The following is a 19,073-nucleotide window of genomic DNA, read 5'->3' as shown; positions in this document are numbered from 1 at the left end:
CAGAGCAAGCTTCTAAATTAATAAGCATCATATTCAGTTTGGCCCAAAGAAGATGCAATTTTGTTTAAGAGACAATATTTTCAAAGCCTAGTTCATACTTTTCAAGGGGAGCTGCATAGAGGTCTTGATGACCCCCCAGCCATCTTCACCAGATCTTTGTTTTCAAAGCAAGAGGGACCATTTGGAGACATTCAGAGCGGAGGGTAGAGGGAGTCATTTGACTTCCGGGTGTGGGAGATTGCTTATTAAACTTACATTTATGAGGGGGCCTGGAGGCTTTTTCTCCATTATTTCTTCTTCTGCTGCTTCTTTTGGAAAAAAAGATTGCCTACAAAGGTAAAAGCTTCACTGAGTGGTCGGGAAATGTGGCTCCCGAAATATACATTTCCAGGGACATTATTCCAAACCCCACTTAAAAAGCACGAGGCAGCAGATGCACTTTCTAGCCGCTCGATGCAGCTTTTAGCTTTAAATAAGTTTTTTAAAAAAGGAAAAGGAATAATAAAAAACAAGCCCTCGAATCACCTCACAGTCTTATAAAGCTAACTAGTATTGCGTGGGCAGGTGGAGTCCCCAGATCCCGAGCGGTCCCCCCCCCCCGTCATGTGGAATAATGACTCAAGACAACGTGCTATGGGATTAAATTGGCCACAACTTTATTAAGCCTCCCTTCAGAAACCCCTTTAACGGGGAACCCTGGTATCACCGCCGCAAAGAGGAAGATGGACTAAAGGATTCCGCCCAAGGCCTGATACCACCAAAGTTGTGACGTTTTGCTACGGGAAGGTGAAACCTGCCATTGCAGGGAAATTCCTTTCCGGCCCTTCAACAGCGACCTTAACGTAGCAGCGCCCGCATACCTGTGAAGAAAAGTTAACCTGCAAAACCTGTGAAGAATAGTTAACCTGCAAAATAAGACATTACCTGAGGGTGGGTAGGGTGGGAGAAGCTCTGGAGCCAAGTGAGGATTCCCAGGCAAGATCCTCCCTCTATTGTGTGGGCAGGTAATCCCTCCCCTACCTGGCCTGGTCTCCTTGGCAACGCTTCCCCCAGGTGGGATTGGACAACTGACTGAGGTAGGCGGAGACCTGCAGGTATCCCGCCTGAGGGAAGGCAAAGCGAAGCCTATGCTGTTGGGGCCACTCCAGATCTAGGGGCTGCGTGCGTCCACGCAAAGGGTGCCCTCCGTTTTAAGCGGGGAGCGGTCATTCCCATGCCCTGAAAGTGGGCTGCCCCCACCCACTTTGCTTCAGAGTTTTTCCCTCTCCCCACACCCCTGAAAACTGGCAGGAACCAGACTGACACTGGACACCACCATGTCAGTAAGGGAAAGCATCCTGGGGGAACGAGAACTCCTTCGATCTCACAGCTCACCCCAGATGCTCCCACAGGCTCTGGCGTGACCCTAGGCCCTTGACAGGGTTCGGACAAAAGCAAGGCGAGCCCCTGGATTCCTTTAATGGAATTCCCTAGCAGCACCAATGGAGGGACAGGCACAGCCAACCACGTCCCCTTCCCAAAACATTAAACCAATGTCTAACCGCCAACCTTACAAAGTTGTGACGATTTGCTAAACGATAGGCAAAAACCAAGTGGCACCAACCAATCAGCCAAATGGCAAAATTCCTACCGGGCCCCTGCCCCAAAGCAGACGACCCCATGACAGGCATAGCAAGGTCAGAAGAACAAATCTAACTAAAGGGAGAGGAGGGTGGGTGATCCGCTGCCCGTCCCGTTGTTTGGTCCCTGTTTCTGCCAGCCTAACAGTTCGAAAGCACGTCAAAGTACAAGTCGATAAATAGGTACTGCTGCAGCGGGAAGGTAAAGGGTGTTTCTGTGTGCTGCTCTGGTTTTGCCAGAAGCGGCTTAGTCATGCTGGCCTCATGACCCAGAAAAACTGTCTGTGGACAAATGCCGGCTCTCTCAGCCAGTAAAATGAGATGAGCGCTGCAAGCCCAGAGTTGTTTACGACAGGACTTAACTGTCAGGGGTCCTTTACCTTTACCTTTTTTTACTTCCCCAGAACCATGAAGACTCATTCCTGTTTTGCAGAATGTGGAGACCAGACCACATTTCATGCAGGATTGTAGATAAGAGGTATATAAGAGAGAGAGAAAAGGAAACTGTTGCATCCTCTTTAGATTTGCATATTATAATTTTAACTCACTGAGTTAAATTGATTTCTCCCCCCTTCCACCCCCACCTAAACCTGGATAATTACAATCAAGCTCAGCACTGGTATTTCTTTTCTTTTTTAAAAAAGAAGCTTCGACAAACCTCTCGTTCTTGATGTGCTTTGCACTCTGCCTCCTTGTAATTAGGTAATGTTCCAGGATCTTGGGCCAATTGGCACGAGAAACAGGTGCTTTGTTAGCATAGAGCCGTTACAAGAGCTCTCCAGCCCATCTCCTTTGACGATTATGAAAAGCTCTTGTGAACTTGTTGGGCAATAGTAAGGACTCTGAATCAGAGGTGAAGTGGAACAGCTATTTATTAAAACCGCTGGCTGTGATTACAGGAGTGGCACGCATCAGATGATCAACATCTCTGCTTCTTGTTTTCTCCAAGGATACCTGTTAGAAATGCTCGTTTGAAGTTTAAAATGAAAAAGCAATCTCACCAAGGGGAAGAGCAAAAGAAGAGGTGCAAATTGTTACCTGCTTTTCCCTTTTCCTGTGCTCTACATTTGCAAATGCTTTGGGTTGTTTAATAGATTATAATTCAATGTGTCTTCATTATATCATTTTATTCTATTTTATGTATTCTAAGCTTTCTTTCCTTTTTTATCTGGTGCAAATATTCTTTTTTAAAAAAAAAAAAAATATTAACATATAAAACACATACATATACATTTACACAATTACATAATACACATACATAACACACTACTGGTGCAAATATTCTAAACATTAAATAAAATAAACGGGGTGGGTGGGTGTGTCAGAAGGTCACAGGTACCCATGGAAAATATGTAGCGTCCCGAGTATCATTGCATTTAAGTATAATTAAACTTGATCTTTATAGATCTAAATTATAAATGTGTGGTGTTTTTTTTAAAAAAAAAAACTTGGAGTGCTGTGGCTGTTGTTGTTTTTTTAATAAACTTGACTTTCTGTCAAAAATTATTTTAAACTCTTTTGTGTTTTAAATGGATTGCTGCTTATATGAATTGTTTTGAAGCCTCTGTATTTTCTGCGCAAAACACTGTGAGGGTTGACTGTGGCAAACAAGACAATCTATAAGTGTTTGGATTATTTAAAGTAACAGAGAAATGTGCATATATGAATGTCATTTGAAACCTCCCAGTTCCCCTTCTATTGAGATAAAACTCTGTGATGTATTGTTCACACCCTGCTTTCAGAAGGGCTCCTTTTGTAGTTATGGGAATGCTACAGTGTTGTTTCTTTAGGTCAGGAAGATGAGTTTATTGATACTGGAAAGACCTTCATGTAAGACGGGGTCAGCAAACTTTTTCAGAGGGGGCTAGTCCGCTGTCCCTCATATTTTTTTATTCATTCATAAAAAAATCAGCAAATTCCTATGCCCCACAATTACCCCAGAGACATTCTACTAATGTAAAAACACCAGGCAGGCCCCCAAAATAACCCAGAGATAAATTTGAAATAAAAGCACACATTCTACTCTTGTAAAAACGGGCCAGATTTAGAAAGTGATCGGGCCAGATTTAGAAAGTGATTGGGCCAGATCCGGCCCCCAGGCCTTAGTTTGCCTACCCATAATGTAAGACCACAGAGAGCCATGGCTCTACATATTTTTAGGGAACACTAATTGACCTAACAAGTTGCATTTTAGCTTTCTCATTGTTATTCTCATCTTTCTTAATTTGAACCATATTTGTATAACTATGCAAGTGATGGAACTTTTCTGCAATATTCACCCTCTTTTTGTTCCAGTAGGGGCATCTGATATTGCTGGTGTGACATCTGCATATGATTCATTAATTGATGGGCAATTAACAAGGCATTTTTTAACCAGTTCATCTGTATAGTTTCTGCCTCTGCTCTGTAAAACACACACTGGTGATTTATTCATCAATGCTACCTTAACGTCTAAAAATTGCTGTTGGGGAACTCACAGCAGCAATGACATGAACGGCTGGTTTCTGACATACTGAGATTGTCCCATCTCACCTTATTAACAGAGTGCTTGCATTGATTTATGTATGGGTTTGGTGGGAACATTCAGTGAAGTATAAAGCCACTTTAAATGAGCATATGCGGGTGGCGCTGTGGTCTAAACCACTGAGCCTAGGGCTTGCTGATCAGAAGGTCGGCGGTTCGAATCCCTTCAATGGGGTGAGCGCCTGTTGCTCGGTCCCAGCTCCTGCCAACCTAGCAGTTTGAAAGCACGCCAGTGCAAATAGATAAATAGGTTCCGCTCTGATGGGAAGGTAAACCGAGTTTCCGTGTGCTGCTCTGTTTTCGCCAGAGCTGGCCACATGACCCAGAAAAACTGTCTGCGAACAAATATTGTCTCCCTCGGCCAGTAAAGTGAGATGAGTGCCACAACCCCAGAGTCCTTTGTGACTGGACTTAACTGTCAGGGGTCCTTTACCTTTACCTTTAGCCAAGCACAGACAGATTTACAAATTCTTGTATATCTGTGTTTGCGTGTGTGACAAATTCCAGAGGGACCATTCTGCTAGGCTGCAATGGATTGCTTTGAAGTCACTTCAGCACCAGATGAAAAGAAAAATTGCCCCCCCATCGCCCCACCCACCCTGTCCTGTATTGTGCCAGAACAATACCACGGCTTAGGTGACTTGTGAACCAGACAGTCAGTACATGAATCAGCCACCAGATTGCACTCTGTTTTCTTTTTTAATGAATTAAATGTCTCACTCCCACATAAACAAATCTGTGTATCTGGCATTAGACATGAGGCAAGTTTGGTAATTATGTCTTTAGCCTCTTGGTAGCTATAGTCTTTCTTGGAGAGCGCTCTGGTAAACAGTGGAATTTCCACAGCCCATAGGAAGGACAAAAATATGAAATACTATTTGCACATGCAACAAAACAGGCCTTTCCATGCCAGACATTGCTCACACAGCTTCTCTGATGGCATGTGTTCTAGTATGTTAGCAAAATGACAGCCCTTTGATGATGTTTGGCTATTATTTGAGGCACTTTGGCCGTAATTTCCAGGATTGCTTCAACACCAGGTGTGGATTTTATGAGAGGAAAAGTAGTATTAGAGCAGTAATGTTATTCTGGTGATTACAGTGGAACAGCAGCTTTCACGAAATGTCCATGGAAGGGCTCATTCAGACATTCCTTTTCTCCTCAGATTGCTTCTATCTTAAAGCAGGGTTTGTTTGTTGTTTTTTAAAACAAAGGAGGAGGAGGAAGAGGAGGAGGAGGAAACACCAACTAACTAAAATCCTGCAAACATGAAATTTTATACATAGGGCTCATCAATGATTCTGTTTCTACCACAATTTGTAGGCACAGGTCAGTAGTTTCCAGACATGATGGGTGCAAATGGGGTTTGTTTGTTTGTTTGTTTGTTTGTTTGTTTGTTTGTCCCACTGCTTTTCCCAGGAAAACCGACTGTTTACCACTGAATCAGAACAAATGGTAATCCATAGAAAACCTGATTGACATTTGTTCCAATTCATCGGTAAAGAGTGGGTTTTCCAGAGGAAAGTGGTAGGACAAAACAAAGAAAGAAAGCACCAGACTTGGAGACCTGCGTGGAAATCACAGGCCAGTGCGTACAAAACGGAAGTGTTAGTGAGCCCTTAGTTCAGATCAATGTTCAGTTCTCTCTCTCTCCCTCTTCCTGGTCCCATTGCAGTCTTCTTTATCATCTTTAGAGTTTGTACAATGCAATGCTCTATAGCAAAAGTAGTAGTAACAACAGGCGGAATCCCCCTTCTGATTTTTTTTTTTATTCGCAGTGAAACTAACATTGTCTCTTGTCAGAGAAGGTAGACTGTGAAAAAGAAGACTGATTTCTTGCCCGAGAAGTTGGAATGTTCATGGAAATGTAAAGAACATGAAGGAACATTCTTTCACCTCTGGTGGACCTGCCCTAGAGTGAAGGCCTTCTGGGAAATGATATACAATGAGTTGAAAAAGGTATTTAAGTATACCTTCACTAAGAAACCAGAGGCCTTCCTTCTGGGCATTGTCGGCCAGAAGGTGTTAAAGAAGGACCGAATATTTTTTATGTATGCAACAACGGCAGCAAGGACACTCATCGCTAAGAGCTGGAAAACTCAAGATCTACCCACACTGGAAGAGTGGCAGATGCAGCTGATGGACTATATGCAACTGGCCGAGATGACTGGTAGAATTCAAGACCTGGGAGAAGAGAGGGTTGAAGAAGACTGGAAGAAATTCAAGATTTATTTACAAAAGTATTGTAATTTGGTTGAATGCTAAGAAGGATGCTAGATCATAAATAATTGCCTACCACTGAATTAGATTTGAATTTGACGATAAGTGAGATTGAGGAAAATATAAAATTTTTGGAGAATTATTAGACTAAATTAAATGAACGAGATTTAAGAATCTGAACAAGATGATAAATTGCTGGAAAAAGTCTATAATGATGTAAGTGGGAGCGGGAGACGTGAGGGAGTCCAAAGAAGCTTTGAAAATATGTTATGATACATGTTATATTGTTTATTATTTTTGCACCTTGTATTTAAAAGTTTTCAATAAATATTTATAAAAAAAAAAAAGTTGGAATGTTCATAAATGCTCTGTACCATCAAAGGCCACAACCAGTTCAGCCATTTCGTGGCAAAGACTTCACTTTCGCATGCACCATAAATATACACTCACTTAAGGCCATCCTTGTGATTGACCCGTAGAGTGCAGTTAGGAACAAGAATATGGACTGAGATGAGTCCTGGGTTGAGTTCTGGTACCACCCTTAACATGACAATGTCAAGCAAGCCTCTGCCTTTTAAAATTCCCTTTCTTGCTCATTCCCTTTTCCCCACAGTCTCATCTGTTTCTAGGCCCCTGGATGAAGTCTGCACCCAATCCCTCAAGCCCCTACAATGGAGACAGGTGCAAAATTTGTGGGTAGCATTTCTAAGGATTTTTGTGGGTGGGAAAGGCTGAAATTGGGGCCTTGCTCCTCACACCAGCTGAATGCCTCAGCACTCCACCTTGGAATAATGCAGGCACATCCAACAGGTAGATCGTGATCTACTGGTAGATCACTGGACATCTGTGGTAAATAGACAGCGGTATATCTCTCTATCCTCCCAGATCACAGCCAGTATTTTATAATGTGAGTAGATCACAGCCTCTTGGGAGTTGGACATGCCTGGAATAATGCATTGGAGTAAGCTGCACTAAACAATTTTCCGAGTCCCTTCCAAATCTACACTTTTATGATTCTAATGCAATGTGATAGATGCTGTAGTGTTATGAAGAGGAGAATTTCAGGTAGGGGGCAGGGAGTGGCTGCTGCCTGCTGGAAGCTGGAGCATTGCCACCACTTCAAAACAGTCCCCCCACCAACATCACAAAACCAAAACTGAACTTTCCCCAGATGTAACTTTTGCTTCAATCTTTAAAATGGCCCTTGTTAGGTTCAGCACATCTCTCAGGCACAACATGGCAAGCTGGCAGTGCGTGTTGCTTTATTTAGCAATTACAGGCTTACAGCAAACAAACAGAGCCTCCCACAGCTCATTCTTCACTATCGGAGTCAGTTGACTCGACTGGCCTCCGGCCCCTTCCAAGGCCAGATATGTGCCAAGCCTGCCCCCGCTTCCAGCTGGTCTTCCTTTGCTGTAACCGCTTGCTCCGCCTCCTACTTCTGGGAGACTCAGGTGCAGCCAATTCCTCCTCCTCTGGAGGTGAATCCAACCCCCTCCCAGCGGCGTAGCATGGGTTGTCAGCACCCGGGGCAAGGCAAGTAATTTGCGCCCCTAACCCCTAACCTGCCACCGCTGCCAGCTTCTTCTTGCTGCTGCCTGGGCTGGTCGGATGTGGTTCTCTCCCGCGCTCAGCGCTGTGCTGGGTGGCCGCTGCACTGTCCCTCCCCCAGATAGTCCCTCCCTCGCTCTCTCTCCGCTCTGCACCACAACGCACGCCTGGCACCCTCCCCCTCCACAGTGGGCGGCGACCCGGCAGCTCGGATCGGATTCGCACAGCCAGCACTGCAGTGAGAGAGAGTGAGTGAGCCAGGTAGGGGCAGAGAGCTGTGAGCACACCCCCCCCCCAATGTTGCGCCCGGTGCGGCTGGCACCCCCTGCACCCCCCACGCTACGCCACTGCCCCCTCCTACTACCTGCCTCCTGTTCCAGCATCTGAGTTGTTGCTTTGAGGAGTGACAGGCAGCAGGGGCATCTCACCCATAGAGGCTAGTGGCGTGGGGCACCAGGGCACCAAGTTCTGGAGGGAGCCTAGGAAGAGGTGGAGGCTGGATGCAACGCCTCCTGGCATCAGCTTGCTGCCCTCGCCCACCTCCGCCGTGCTGTGCCAAAGCAGCGCTGTGCCCAGAGCCTCCGTCTGCCATGGCCACAGTGGCACGAAGTGGCCAGCTTAGCCGGAAGGCACTGTGTCCAGCCTCAACTTCTTCTCCACCAGAGGAGCCACCCTCCAGCCATTGCCCACCTCCTCCAGCCTCACTGGCAGTGCCGTCCTCCCTAAAAAAACTCTGGGAAACGGAGGGAGGGGTGGCGCCAGAGGGAGCTTTGCACCGGATATGCTTTAGATGGCCCTGATAGGCAGCCTTCTGTTTACCTCTGCCTCTTCCTCCCCCTCTGCCTATTCCTCTGCAGGCCATGTCTCTGACAGCTCTCCTCCTGAGATTGGGACATAATGAATTTCCCCAAACCTGCTGTACATCAGAAGTGGGGAAATCCATGAGATCATGATGTAAGGGCATGTTGAGGTTTTGCTACCTGATCCAAAGAGGAGTGAAAGTGAACTCAGTTGGGTTGTTGTTGTTGTTTTGGTAACTTTCAGCATCTTTTACCAAGTATGCCATTCTCTGTACAGATTCCTGGAGTATTTTGATCAACCTAATCCCCAAAGTGTTGGGTTTTTCCTGCTCCAGTGAAGGTTATTTTAGAAAAATTGAATGGCTTCTGCATTTCACATATTGAAATGTTCCAATACATAAACAAATGTAAGGAGTGGAAGTGGAATAGAAAAATAAAATAAACTAATGAGTCCCTGGGATATTATATGTTGTTTCCTTCACTCTGTTAAGCTTACAGTTTAAATCAGAAAGACTATTCTTCAGAAAGAACAAAATTCTAATTTTCCAAAATATTTGGCAGGCGGATGCATCCTGACTAATGAGTGAGGGGTTTTCTTCTTCTTCTGTTCCTAGCAAAATCTTTAATGCAGTCATTTATTTTAGATATTTAAAGTTTTTTAAAAGTTCAAACAAGTCCCTGTTGTCATCTCTGCCAATGTAATGACACTGTTATGTGTAATTTATCATCAGTATGACATTTCAGTGGGACTGATGGGAAAGGGGAAATAACCAATTGTAGCATGGGACCTTGAAAGTTGCTATTTCAAATGTCCTCCTTATTGGCAGAAATCCCTAAAAGAAAGTATCATTTCTCCTTCTGGCATTTCAAAAATCTTTGCAGTTGTATTTGATTAAACACTCTGTTAATGCCCAAGACAATTATCAATTTATCATCAAGGGCATTGAGTAAAGATATTCTGATATACATAGATCCCTGCAATTGTATTCCAGCATCTGCAGTAGAGGAACATTCTTTTCCAGGCACAATCCGAGATGCTGAATACTGCTAGTTTGCTACTGTGAGACAAGTTCCTGTGGCCTGAGTCATAATTACGATGGTTTTCTGAGCTTTCCCAGACAGAAGAAGAAGAAGAAGAAGAAGAAGAAGAAGAAGAGAAAACTCAGTTTTAAATCCTTTTTTTTTATGAGGAAAAAAGTCTCAGAATGTTGGCACAGTTGGGGGAGCTTCCTGCCACTCACCCAGGGCCGGATTTAGTTTCGATGAGGCCCTAAGCTACTGGAGAGGGATGCGGGTGGCACTGTGGGTTAAACCACAGAGCCTAGGACTTGCCGATCAGAAGGTTAGCAGTTCGAATCCCCGCGACGGGGTGAGCTCTCGTTGCTCGGTCCCTGCTCCTGCCAACCTAGCAGTGCAAGTAGATAAATAGGTACTGCTCTGGCAGGAAGGTAAACAGCGTTTCCGTGCGCTACTCTGGTTTGCCAGAAGCGACTTAGTCATGCTGGCCACATGATCTGGAAGATGTACACCGGCTCCTTCAGCTAGTAAAGCGAGATGAGTGCTGCAACCCCAGAGTCGGCCACGACTGGACCTAATGGTCAGGGGTCCCTTTACCTTTACCTAAGCTACTGGAGGTAATGGGGCCCTTTATATGTCCAACTAACCTTTGACAACAACAAATGGTCACTGTTTTGGTTTTGAATGTATTCTATATGGTAATTTATGGACCTAATAGGTATTTAAAATCATTTGCACATAACAAAATATGTATTTTATCAAAGTAACTGTTGAACTGAGATACAGTTAAGAAGAAGCATATTAATAGTGAAATACAATTAAAAAGAAGTATATTGGGGGGGCAAGGGAGTGGGGGCCTAAGCTATAGCTTATTTAGCTTATACGTAACTCTGGCACTGCACTCACCCCCATATTAGAGTTGATGCAAATGGAATCCCTGATTTGGACTTTGTGCAGAGCATATACTAATGACCTCTCCACCACAAGAAAGAGTTGCAAAATGTTTCACTGCAAACAGTCTTAAACTAGTTACAAATTGCAAATACAAAATAAAATATTGCGCTAGCAGTGCAAGTAGATAAATAGGTACCGCTCTGGCGGGAAGGTAAACGGCACTGCTAGCAATGCAATCCAGTCTTCTTTAAGTCTTTAAGTCCAAAATTTTCCCCTCTCTCTGATCCCAGAGAAAGATCCTGTACAAGCAACTTCCTTGTTCAACAACACTGGGCTGACTCACTGGCTCCAATGACTGCTGGGTTCTCCAACTTCCCAAGGATTAATAATCACTTAGCATACACATGGCAATGGAACCTTCTTATACAACTAGAAAAATAATATGGAAGATTATAGGGATATATGATCACAGTGGTGAAATTGTCATATGCACAAAGATGGAAGGACTTATTATTAACCTCCTATGGAAGAATGGTTATTGAAATTAATGAATTTGGCTGAGATGGCAAAGTTGATGCACTTAATTAGAGAAAAATCATTGTTGACATTTATTAATGATCGGGAACCCCTTGTGGACTTTTTGCACAAAAAGGAAAGTGAGGTTGTGATAGCTGGGTTTAAAGACTGAATAAAAGGTTGGTTTATAGAAAGTAAAAGCTGGATGTTATTATGAAGCAAGAGTTTTGCCCAAGCTTTTACAGCTGATCAACAGAGAATTGGAAGACTTTTCCTTTTATTTCTTTTCGTTCCTACGTTAAAAACTCTTGATATTTGTATTGATTCTGTATAACGCCTTTTTTTTTTGTTTTCCAAGCTTTATAAAACAAATGGCTTTTTAAAAAATGAAATGAAAATCTCCACCCTCTCCTGCCACAGTTAAACCTCCTTGTCTAATACACAACTCGCTTCATAGGCACCGAGTCCCTGGGGCCCTGGGTGCCCTGGCTACCACAACATTTTAAGGGAGGGGGCACCCACAAAGTGCGGCACAGCCACGCATGCACGCTGGGGGGGGATGCATGCACTGAGCCATCACACCCACTGGCATGCGCATGCTACATCACCACACCCTGCTATGTGTGAGAGTGACATCAACATGATGGGGGTGCGATGGCATAATGTGGATGCGCCCCGGTGATGGCACATGGCTCTGGGCACCTGTAGTTGCAGGGGCAAGCCCATGCTGCTGACTCGTTTTGCAAATTGCATGCCTCTACATAAGTTTCCGAATACAACACATTTCAAATATATAACATTTTATGCACATTAAACTTATAATTTTAGCACCCCACTTCCCAAACGGAAGTATCTGTTTTGACTGAATTTGGCAGCCCAGATAACTGGCTGTCAATTGCTGAGATGTAACAACAACAACAACAACAACAACAACAACAACAACAACAAGAATAATAATATTTATACCCTGCCCTCCCCAGCCAAGACCAGGCTCAGGGCAGCTAACACCAAATATAAAAACAATTGATTGAAATACAGCTTAAAACAAGATTAAAATACAACATTAAAACATTAAAATGCATTAAAATGCAGCCTCATTTCAGTGGAAACTCAATCAAAAACTTTTTGGGGGGATAAAAACATCAAGTCTTCACCAAGGCCAACTATCCAGACTGGTCCTACGTGGGCCAGAAAAAAGCCAGGGAACTCCCCAAATAGGAGTTCCAGCACAGAAGGAGAAAGGAAAAAAGAAAGAGGGGGAGGGAATCAAATTGATTCCAAGCCAAAGGCCAGGCGGAACAACTCTGTCTTACAGGCCATGCGGAAAGAAATCAGATCCTGCAGGGCCCTGGTCTCATGAGACAGAGCGTTCCACCAGGCCGGAGCCAGAGTTGAAAAGGCCCTGGCTCTGGTTGAGGCTAATCTGACTTCCTTAGGGCCTGTGACCTCTAGGCTGTTGCTATTTATGGACCTTAAGGTCCGCCATGGGGCATACTGGGAGAGGCGGTCCCGTAGGTACGAGGGTCCTTTGCCGTGAAGGGCTTTAAAGGTCAAAACCAGCACCTTAAATCTGACCCTGTACTCCACCGGGAGCCAGTGCAGCTGGAAAAGCACTGGGTGAATATGCTTTCATGGCAGAGACCCCATGAGGAGCCTTGCTGCAGCATTCTGCACCCACTGGAGTTTCTGGGACAGCTTCAAGGGCAGCTCCGTGTAGAGCGAATTACAGTAGTCAAGCCTGGAGGTGACCATCACATGGATCACTGTGGCCAGGTCGGGACGGGAAAGGTAAAGGACCAACTGCTTGATATGGTGAAGGTGGAAAAACGTCGCCTTGGCTGTTGCTGTAACCTGCGCCTCCTTGGAAAGGGAGGCGCCAAGGATTACACCCAAACTCTTAACGGAAGGCACTGGCACTAATTGGGCCCCCGCAAGAGAAGGGAGTTGGTTATAAGCCTTATCCACATGGCCTGAGCATGCTCGCTGAGCTTACCACTTGGATGCACATGAATTGGGTTTTTTTTTTTTTTTTCCTGTTTGCTCCCAGGCCTAATTCACTGTACAAGGATGCACTGGAAACTTCAGCTCTCATGCACCTCAGAAGCAAACACGCAAACAAAAGTCTGAAATCTACCTGCTGCTCTGAGCAGCACAACGGAGTGAAATTTGCAATGTTTGGAGAAGTAATTGAATTGAAGTGATTGGAAAAAAATCTAAAGTTACAAACTGGAAATAGAACTCATAGGTGTTTTAATATCATGGGGAAAATACCAGTTACAATACAAATTATAAATGCAAAATCTTGGAAGAAATAGCATACATCAGCAATTTTCTTAAAATGGCAGTTTGGTGTAGGATTTTTGATGATGATAGATAGATGATAGAAAGATAGATGATAGATAGATGATAGATAGATAGATGATAGATGATAGATGATAGATGATAGATAGATAGATAGATAGATAGATGATAGATGATAAATAGATATAGATAGATAGATGATTGATTGATAGATAGATGATAGATAGATGATAGATAGATGATGATAGATAGATAGATAGATAGATAGATAGATAGAAGATAGATGATAGATGATAGATGATAGATAGATGATAGATAGATAGATAGATAGATAGATAGATGATAGATAGATAGATGATAGATAGATATAAATAGATCTATAGAGATATATAAACCTAGCATCACTGGGTTATAAATAAGATTAGAAGTGTTAGTTTTAGAGCAAAAGGAAAAGTTTCTCCCTCCTTGTTTCTAGTTGTTTCTAGTTCAGAAATTGCTGTAGGATATTTGGTAGTCTGTTCTGGTGTTCAGTAAAATAGATGACTCATCTTGGAGGGGGCAAGCCATGCAGCTGGTTTTCCAACTGCAGCAATCATTTTTAATTATTCCTACATTTAAAGCTAAATATGACAGCTGTATTTCCATGCAGTAAGACTCAGTTGCCAGATTACAGTAGTTTTGCAATCAGGAAATGGCTCATTTGAAGGTACTTCTTTCTTACAAAAAGCCGGTTGATTTAGTAATAATACAGGACCCACCTCTGCAGCACATGAATCAAATTAGCGAGGAGCAGATTTCCCCAGTTCCAATCTGCTATTGTTCCATGAATTGGCTATGCTCAACACTTTGCCCAGATTGTCTTCTGGGTTTAACTTTGGAGAGTTTCTAAAATTAACTCCAGAACTGGAGCATGTCGTTTCTTGCATCCTTGTGTTCCTTTTATTCATGAACATCTTTCCCTCTTCTAGATAACCATCATCATCAAACCTTTTATTGGCATCACATACAAACATCCATAGCAAATCAATACAGAATTACCGCCTTCCCAGGGACACAAAACATTTGTCAAATGAAAGAGGCAAAGCAGTCTAACATTACATCTCTAGGTTTCCAGGGAGATCAGACGTCTGCAATGTGTTTCGACGACAAAATCCAGATAAAGATATTTAGCCACTAACTTGATGAGCTCCTGATTATTTCCCAATACAGGGGTACCTCGGGTTAAGAACTTAATTCGTTCTGGAGGTCTGTTCTTAACCTGAAACTGTTCTTAACCTGAAGCACCACTTTAGCTAATGGGGCCTCCTGCTGCCGCTGCACTGCTGCTACACGATTTCTGTTCTCATTCTGAAGCAAAGTTCTTCACCCGAGGTAATATTTCTGGGTTAGCAGAGTCTGTAACCTGAACGTATGTAACCCAAGGTACCACTGTAATAGAAAATGTATGACCTCTAACTCTGGTTTCCATTTGGGGGTGCAGAGTTGATCTAGGAACTGCTAGCGGAGATCAACATATAGTTTGCATTTAAGAACCATATGTGTAAGAGTTTCCAACTGATGGTCTTCACATGGGCAAATTCTTTCTCCTTCCACCATTCCCAAGAAACTTCCCCATAGGAGGTTTGAAGGATTTGAATTAAACCTGGCCGGTGAAAATGCCCTTCTTTTTTGAGGATTAAGCAAAAATTCAAGATAATTGTGGTTAATTTCATGTGCCCAAGAAAGTTGAAAGTTAAGAGGGGAACATGTTTTCTCTGCTGCTGCTGTGAGTTCCTGGCGTTCAATGTCCCACAACCTAGTTTTTATTATAGCCTTGGCAGATCATGGGGACATTGATCGCAAAAATTCCAATGACAGTTCTAGATAACCAGTGTGTATGCAGCCACTTGTGTGTGTGGAAGAATAAATTTTGGTATGATTGTGCCCAATATGGTTTCAAGACTCCTTTTCATACTGTGTTTCATCAATACTTGTTCGTGTTGGTAACCCTCATGAACAAAATTAGGAATGAGAGCAAGTGCTGCTTCCACATCACATCTGGCTTGGAGATTTTCTTTTCCAATCCACTGTATCCTGGCTGATCTGTTGTGAATTTCCTTTCTTCTTCTCTGTTAATTTGTTTCTTTGTGTTAGGAAGACTGGTTGATAAGAACCTAGAATGGTTGGGAGTTACTGCCACCACTGGTTGGTTTTTCCATACAAATAACTGGGCACCGCTGAATAATCCAAAGTGACAAGGAACAGCTAGGGCAATTGGGAAAGGGTCGTTTGAGGATTCTTCATTGGCTCAAAACTGCACCTACAGGAATGGATGTATCATGCCTGACATTCCTCCCTTTTTTGTACCTTAATGATATTTTCTCGTGGGCATTCATGAGCTACTATCAGTAAGCTTAAGGGGAACAGATCTATTGACGTTGAAATGTAGCTGAAGGTTTTTAAGATCATGGCTACCCTTAGGCTTCTTGATCAATGGCACCTTGATTTAGTTTTGTGTACAGCAGTAAGTGGTTGATGTATTCCGGTTCCACTGATTTGATTTAGCAGCAAAACAGCTACCAACCCGGATTGTCAAGGTTGATCGTCAGCATTCAAATAAATTAATGCAAATTTGTTTTGATAGCAACAGCTACCTCCATGACAGCGTCTCTGACGGCATGTTAATTTGCTGCCATAGGTGTAAACTGAATTATTTCAGAGCTTTGCAAGGGATTTTACATAATCTTTTCTGAAACAACATGCTTGCTATCTGATGCAGGCTAGGTTGCAGTTATTAAGAGGCATCAGTGAACTCCTGCTAAAAGAAAGGCAGTTGTTTAAAATCCAGGATTCAGAAACTGCATTGGTCAAAGGTTTTCTGACCCCCTCCAGCTCCTTTTCTCTTTTTTTCATGGGGTGGGGCTAGGATTGGGACAACGGCATATGAAATCCAAAATGTACAGGTTACTTCTTGCAGTGGCCCAGAAGATCTGGATGAGAATTAGGTTGGTGGAGATGTTGGATAAATTTAAAAGGGGTTCCTAGACTGGAGATACTCCTCCTAGTAAATCGAAAGAAAAGGATGGAGGCTCCATGTGGAAAGATAGGCCTTTGCTGAAATACAAATCTGCATAGGGACATAATAAAGTAGTTGCATAAAGTAATTAAAAAAACACGATGACAACAAGGTGAAGCTGAATCCAGATAAAACTGACGTTCTGTTAGCTGGTGGCTCCCTAGTCCGGATGGATAGGAGGTTGCTTGCTCTTCATGGGTTACACTCCCTCTGAAGGAGCAGGAACGTAGCTTGGGGTACTCCTGGATCCTTTGCTGTTGCTTGAGGCTCAGGTGGCCTCAGTGGTGCAGACTGCCTTCCATCAGCTTCAGCTGGTGGCCCAGCTTTGCCACTCTCTGGAAAGGGATAGCCAAATTCCTGTTGTCTATGCTGTGGCAACCTCGAGGTTAAATTACTGCAATGCTTTATACATGGGGCTGCCTCTGAATACAGTTCTGTAAAGTCTTAAACAGTTCAGGACCACAATGCCTCAAGGTCTGCCACTCCTCATTTGAAACTGACCCAGTAAAGGTAAAGGACCCCTGGACAGTTAAGTCCAGTCAAAGGCAACTATGGGGTTGCGGCACTCATCTCACTTTCAGGCCAAGGGTGCTGGAGTTTGTCCACAAACAGCTTTCCGGATCATGTGGCCAGCAGGACTAAACTGCTTCTGGTGCAACAGAACACCATGATGGAAACCAGAGCACATGGAAACGCCATTTACCTTCCCACCACAGCGGTACTTATTTATCTACTTGCACAGCCGTGCTTTTGAACTGCTAGGTTGGCAGAAGTTGGGACAGAGCAACAGGAGCTCACCCCTTTGTGGGGATTTGAACCACTGATCAGCAAGCCCAAGAGGCTCAGTGGTTTAGACCACAGCGCCACCCGTGTCCCCCAGGACCCTGCAATTAGCATCTGAGGCCTCTCTCCAACCAAAGCACCCGCAACATACAGATCTGGCATTTCCTATATCCACACAGAACCCCCCTGGCATTGAAGTGGTTTCCTCCCCCATTTGGTCTGCTCCAGGCCATCACTGTGTCTTATCATCCTTTATCTTCTTCAGAGGAGCAGGTGTCAATCACTGACCAAAGTTAGGTGCTTAAATGGGTTTGTCTGGAAGCACATATATTGAAACATGGCCAGGGCAAAGGCAAAAATGGAGCATCTTATTCTTTCTGTCTCATACCCTCTGTCCATCACAAGTACGATGAGCCTTGGCTTAAATTCATATACTTTTAATGGTGATTGATTTGATCCCTGCTTTGTGTCAAGCTCTGAAACACATGGTGGTTCACCGAACACGTATACTTGGGGTGGCACTATTCCTTTTATGGGAGATTACGTAAACTGGACACTGCCATTTGAAACCCCAACAGCAGAGCTGTCTGGTTCCCATTCCTCTTCTTCTTCTTTCTTATAAAAGGGGAGAGGTGTTGTGCAAACTGGAACTGTTTGGAGCTTTAAATGAGTGTTGAAGGAGAGCAATATACGCAATGATGCTGGACCAGATGTGTAGGAATTAGGACACGATCAATAATATTGCTTTCATTGCTTAGTGAGAAGATGCCTTCCTCTGTTGTGCTTGAATAAATTATTAAGCTAGCTAAAATTAATGCAACTGAGAGGAATCATGAGGATCCTGTATGGTGATTGCTGAAGAGTCCTATAATCTCTTAAAAACTAATTTCCTCAGTAACTGACATAGAATGTGGAATTAATTCTTCTGACCTGCAAAAACTCTGCGGAATTTATTTCCAGGACAACAGCATTTAGTACAGAGTTTATGTTCTGCTTTCCAGTGGAAGATGAACACATACGCGATTTGGGAATACTGGTCCTAGACTGGGATGCCATACTTCACAGTCATTTGTATGTATGATACAGGAGTAATGCTCAGCTCATTGGAAGCAGGTGGTCCTGATTAATTCTACTCCAAAAAAAGCCCCCATCACATCCGTACACAGGCAAAGACAGCTTTTCTGCACAAGGGCTCTACCACTACCTGGAAGTTGCTGGAAAAGGAGGTGGGAGGTAACGGGGTGAAGGAGGAACACAACCCTTGTGCAAAACAGTTGTTGTCAGTACTAAATGAAGGACGAACTTGAGGTCCGATATTGTAGGACTTGTAGATATATTAAAGGCCTGTTGTGGTTCGAGGACCCAACCCCCGCAATGTGAAATGAATACGCAAGGACACATGAAATAAGGTTAATGGGCAAGAAAACGCCACAACTTTATTGATTACAGCAGTGAAAAGGTATTGGCTTAGGCATTGGATGTCTAAAACAAGGGGGTTTATTCACCAGTAGGTGGAGCCTGTTGATGCTCATCCAACTATAGGCTCTCCCCTGATGTCACCGAGGGTCGTGCCATGGTCTCCCGCCAAGCAGGCATCGGACAGAATACACGACCGCCAGATTCCTTTAACGGAATACCCAAAATATTGAAGGCATAGGCGATGGCCACACTTAGCTCTTGGATTCCACAACACATTTTCCAATGCCTAACCAACGCCCCACCAGAGGCACCCGGTTGGGTGCCTCCTGCAGGGGGGTGGGCGCCAGCCAGGTGAGTGTGGGGGGGAGCGGAGCT

General features: G+C 43.8%; 2 long non-coding RNA genes across 2 annotated transcripts in view; both read right to left on the bottom strand.

Annotated features, from left to right (window-relative positions):
* Positions 1-19,073, bottom strand: part of LOC307201179 — an 820,028-nt gene that overhangs the window by 692,662 nt on the left and 108,293 nt on the right. The gene's annotated exons all lie outside the window — the stretch shown is intronic.
* The window catches only part of LOC307201174, a 41,032-nt gene continuing 37,301 nt past the window's right edge, over positions 15,343-19,073 (bottom strand). Inside the window, exon 3 of the long non-coding RNA XR_013832613.1 lies at positions 15,343-16,831. This is a non-coding gene — a long non-coding RNA (uncharacterized lncRNA). The remainder of the gene's footprint in view (positions 16,832-19,073) is intronic.

This window comes from Podarcis cretensis (genome assembly GCF_951804945.1).
Source record: "Podarcis cretensis genome assembly, chromosome: 13".
In the NCBI taxonomy this organism is placed as follows: domain Eukaryota; kingdom Metazoa; phylum Chordata; class Lepidosauria; order Squamata; family Lacertidae; genus Podarcis; species Podarcis cretensis.
This window is presented reverse-complemented; position numbering and strand designations above follow the sequence as displayed.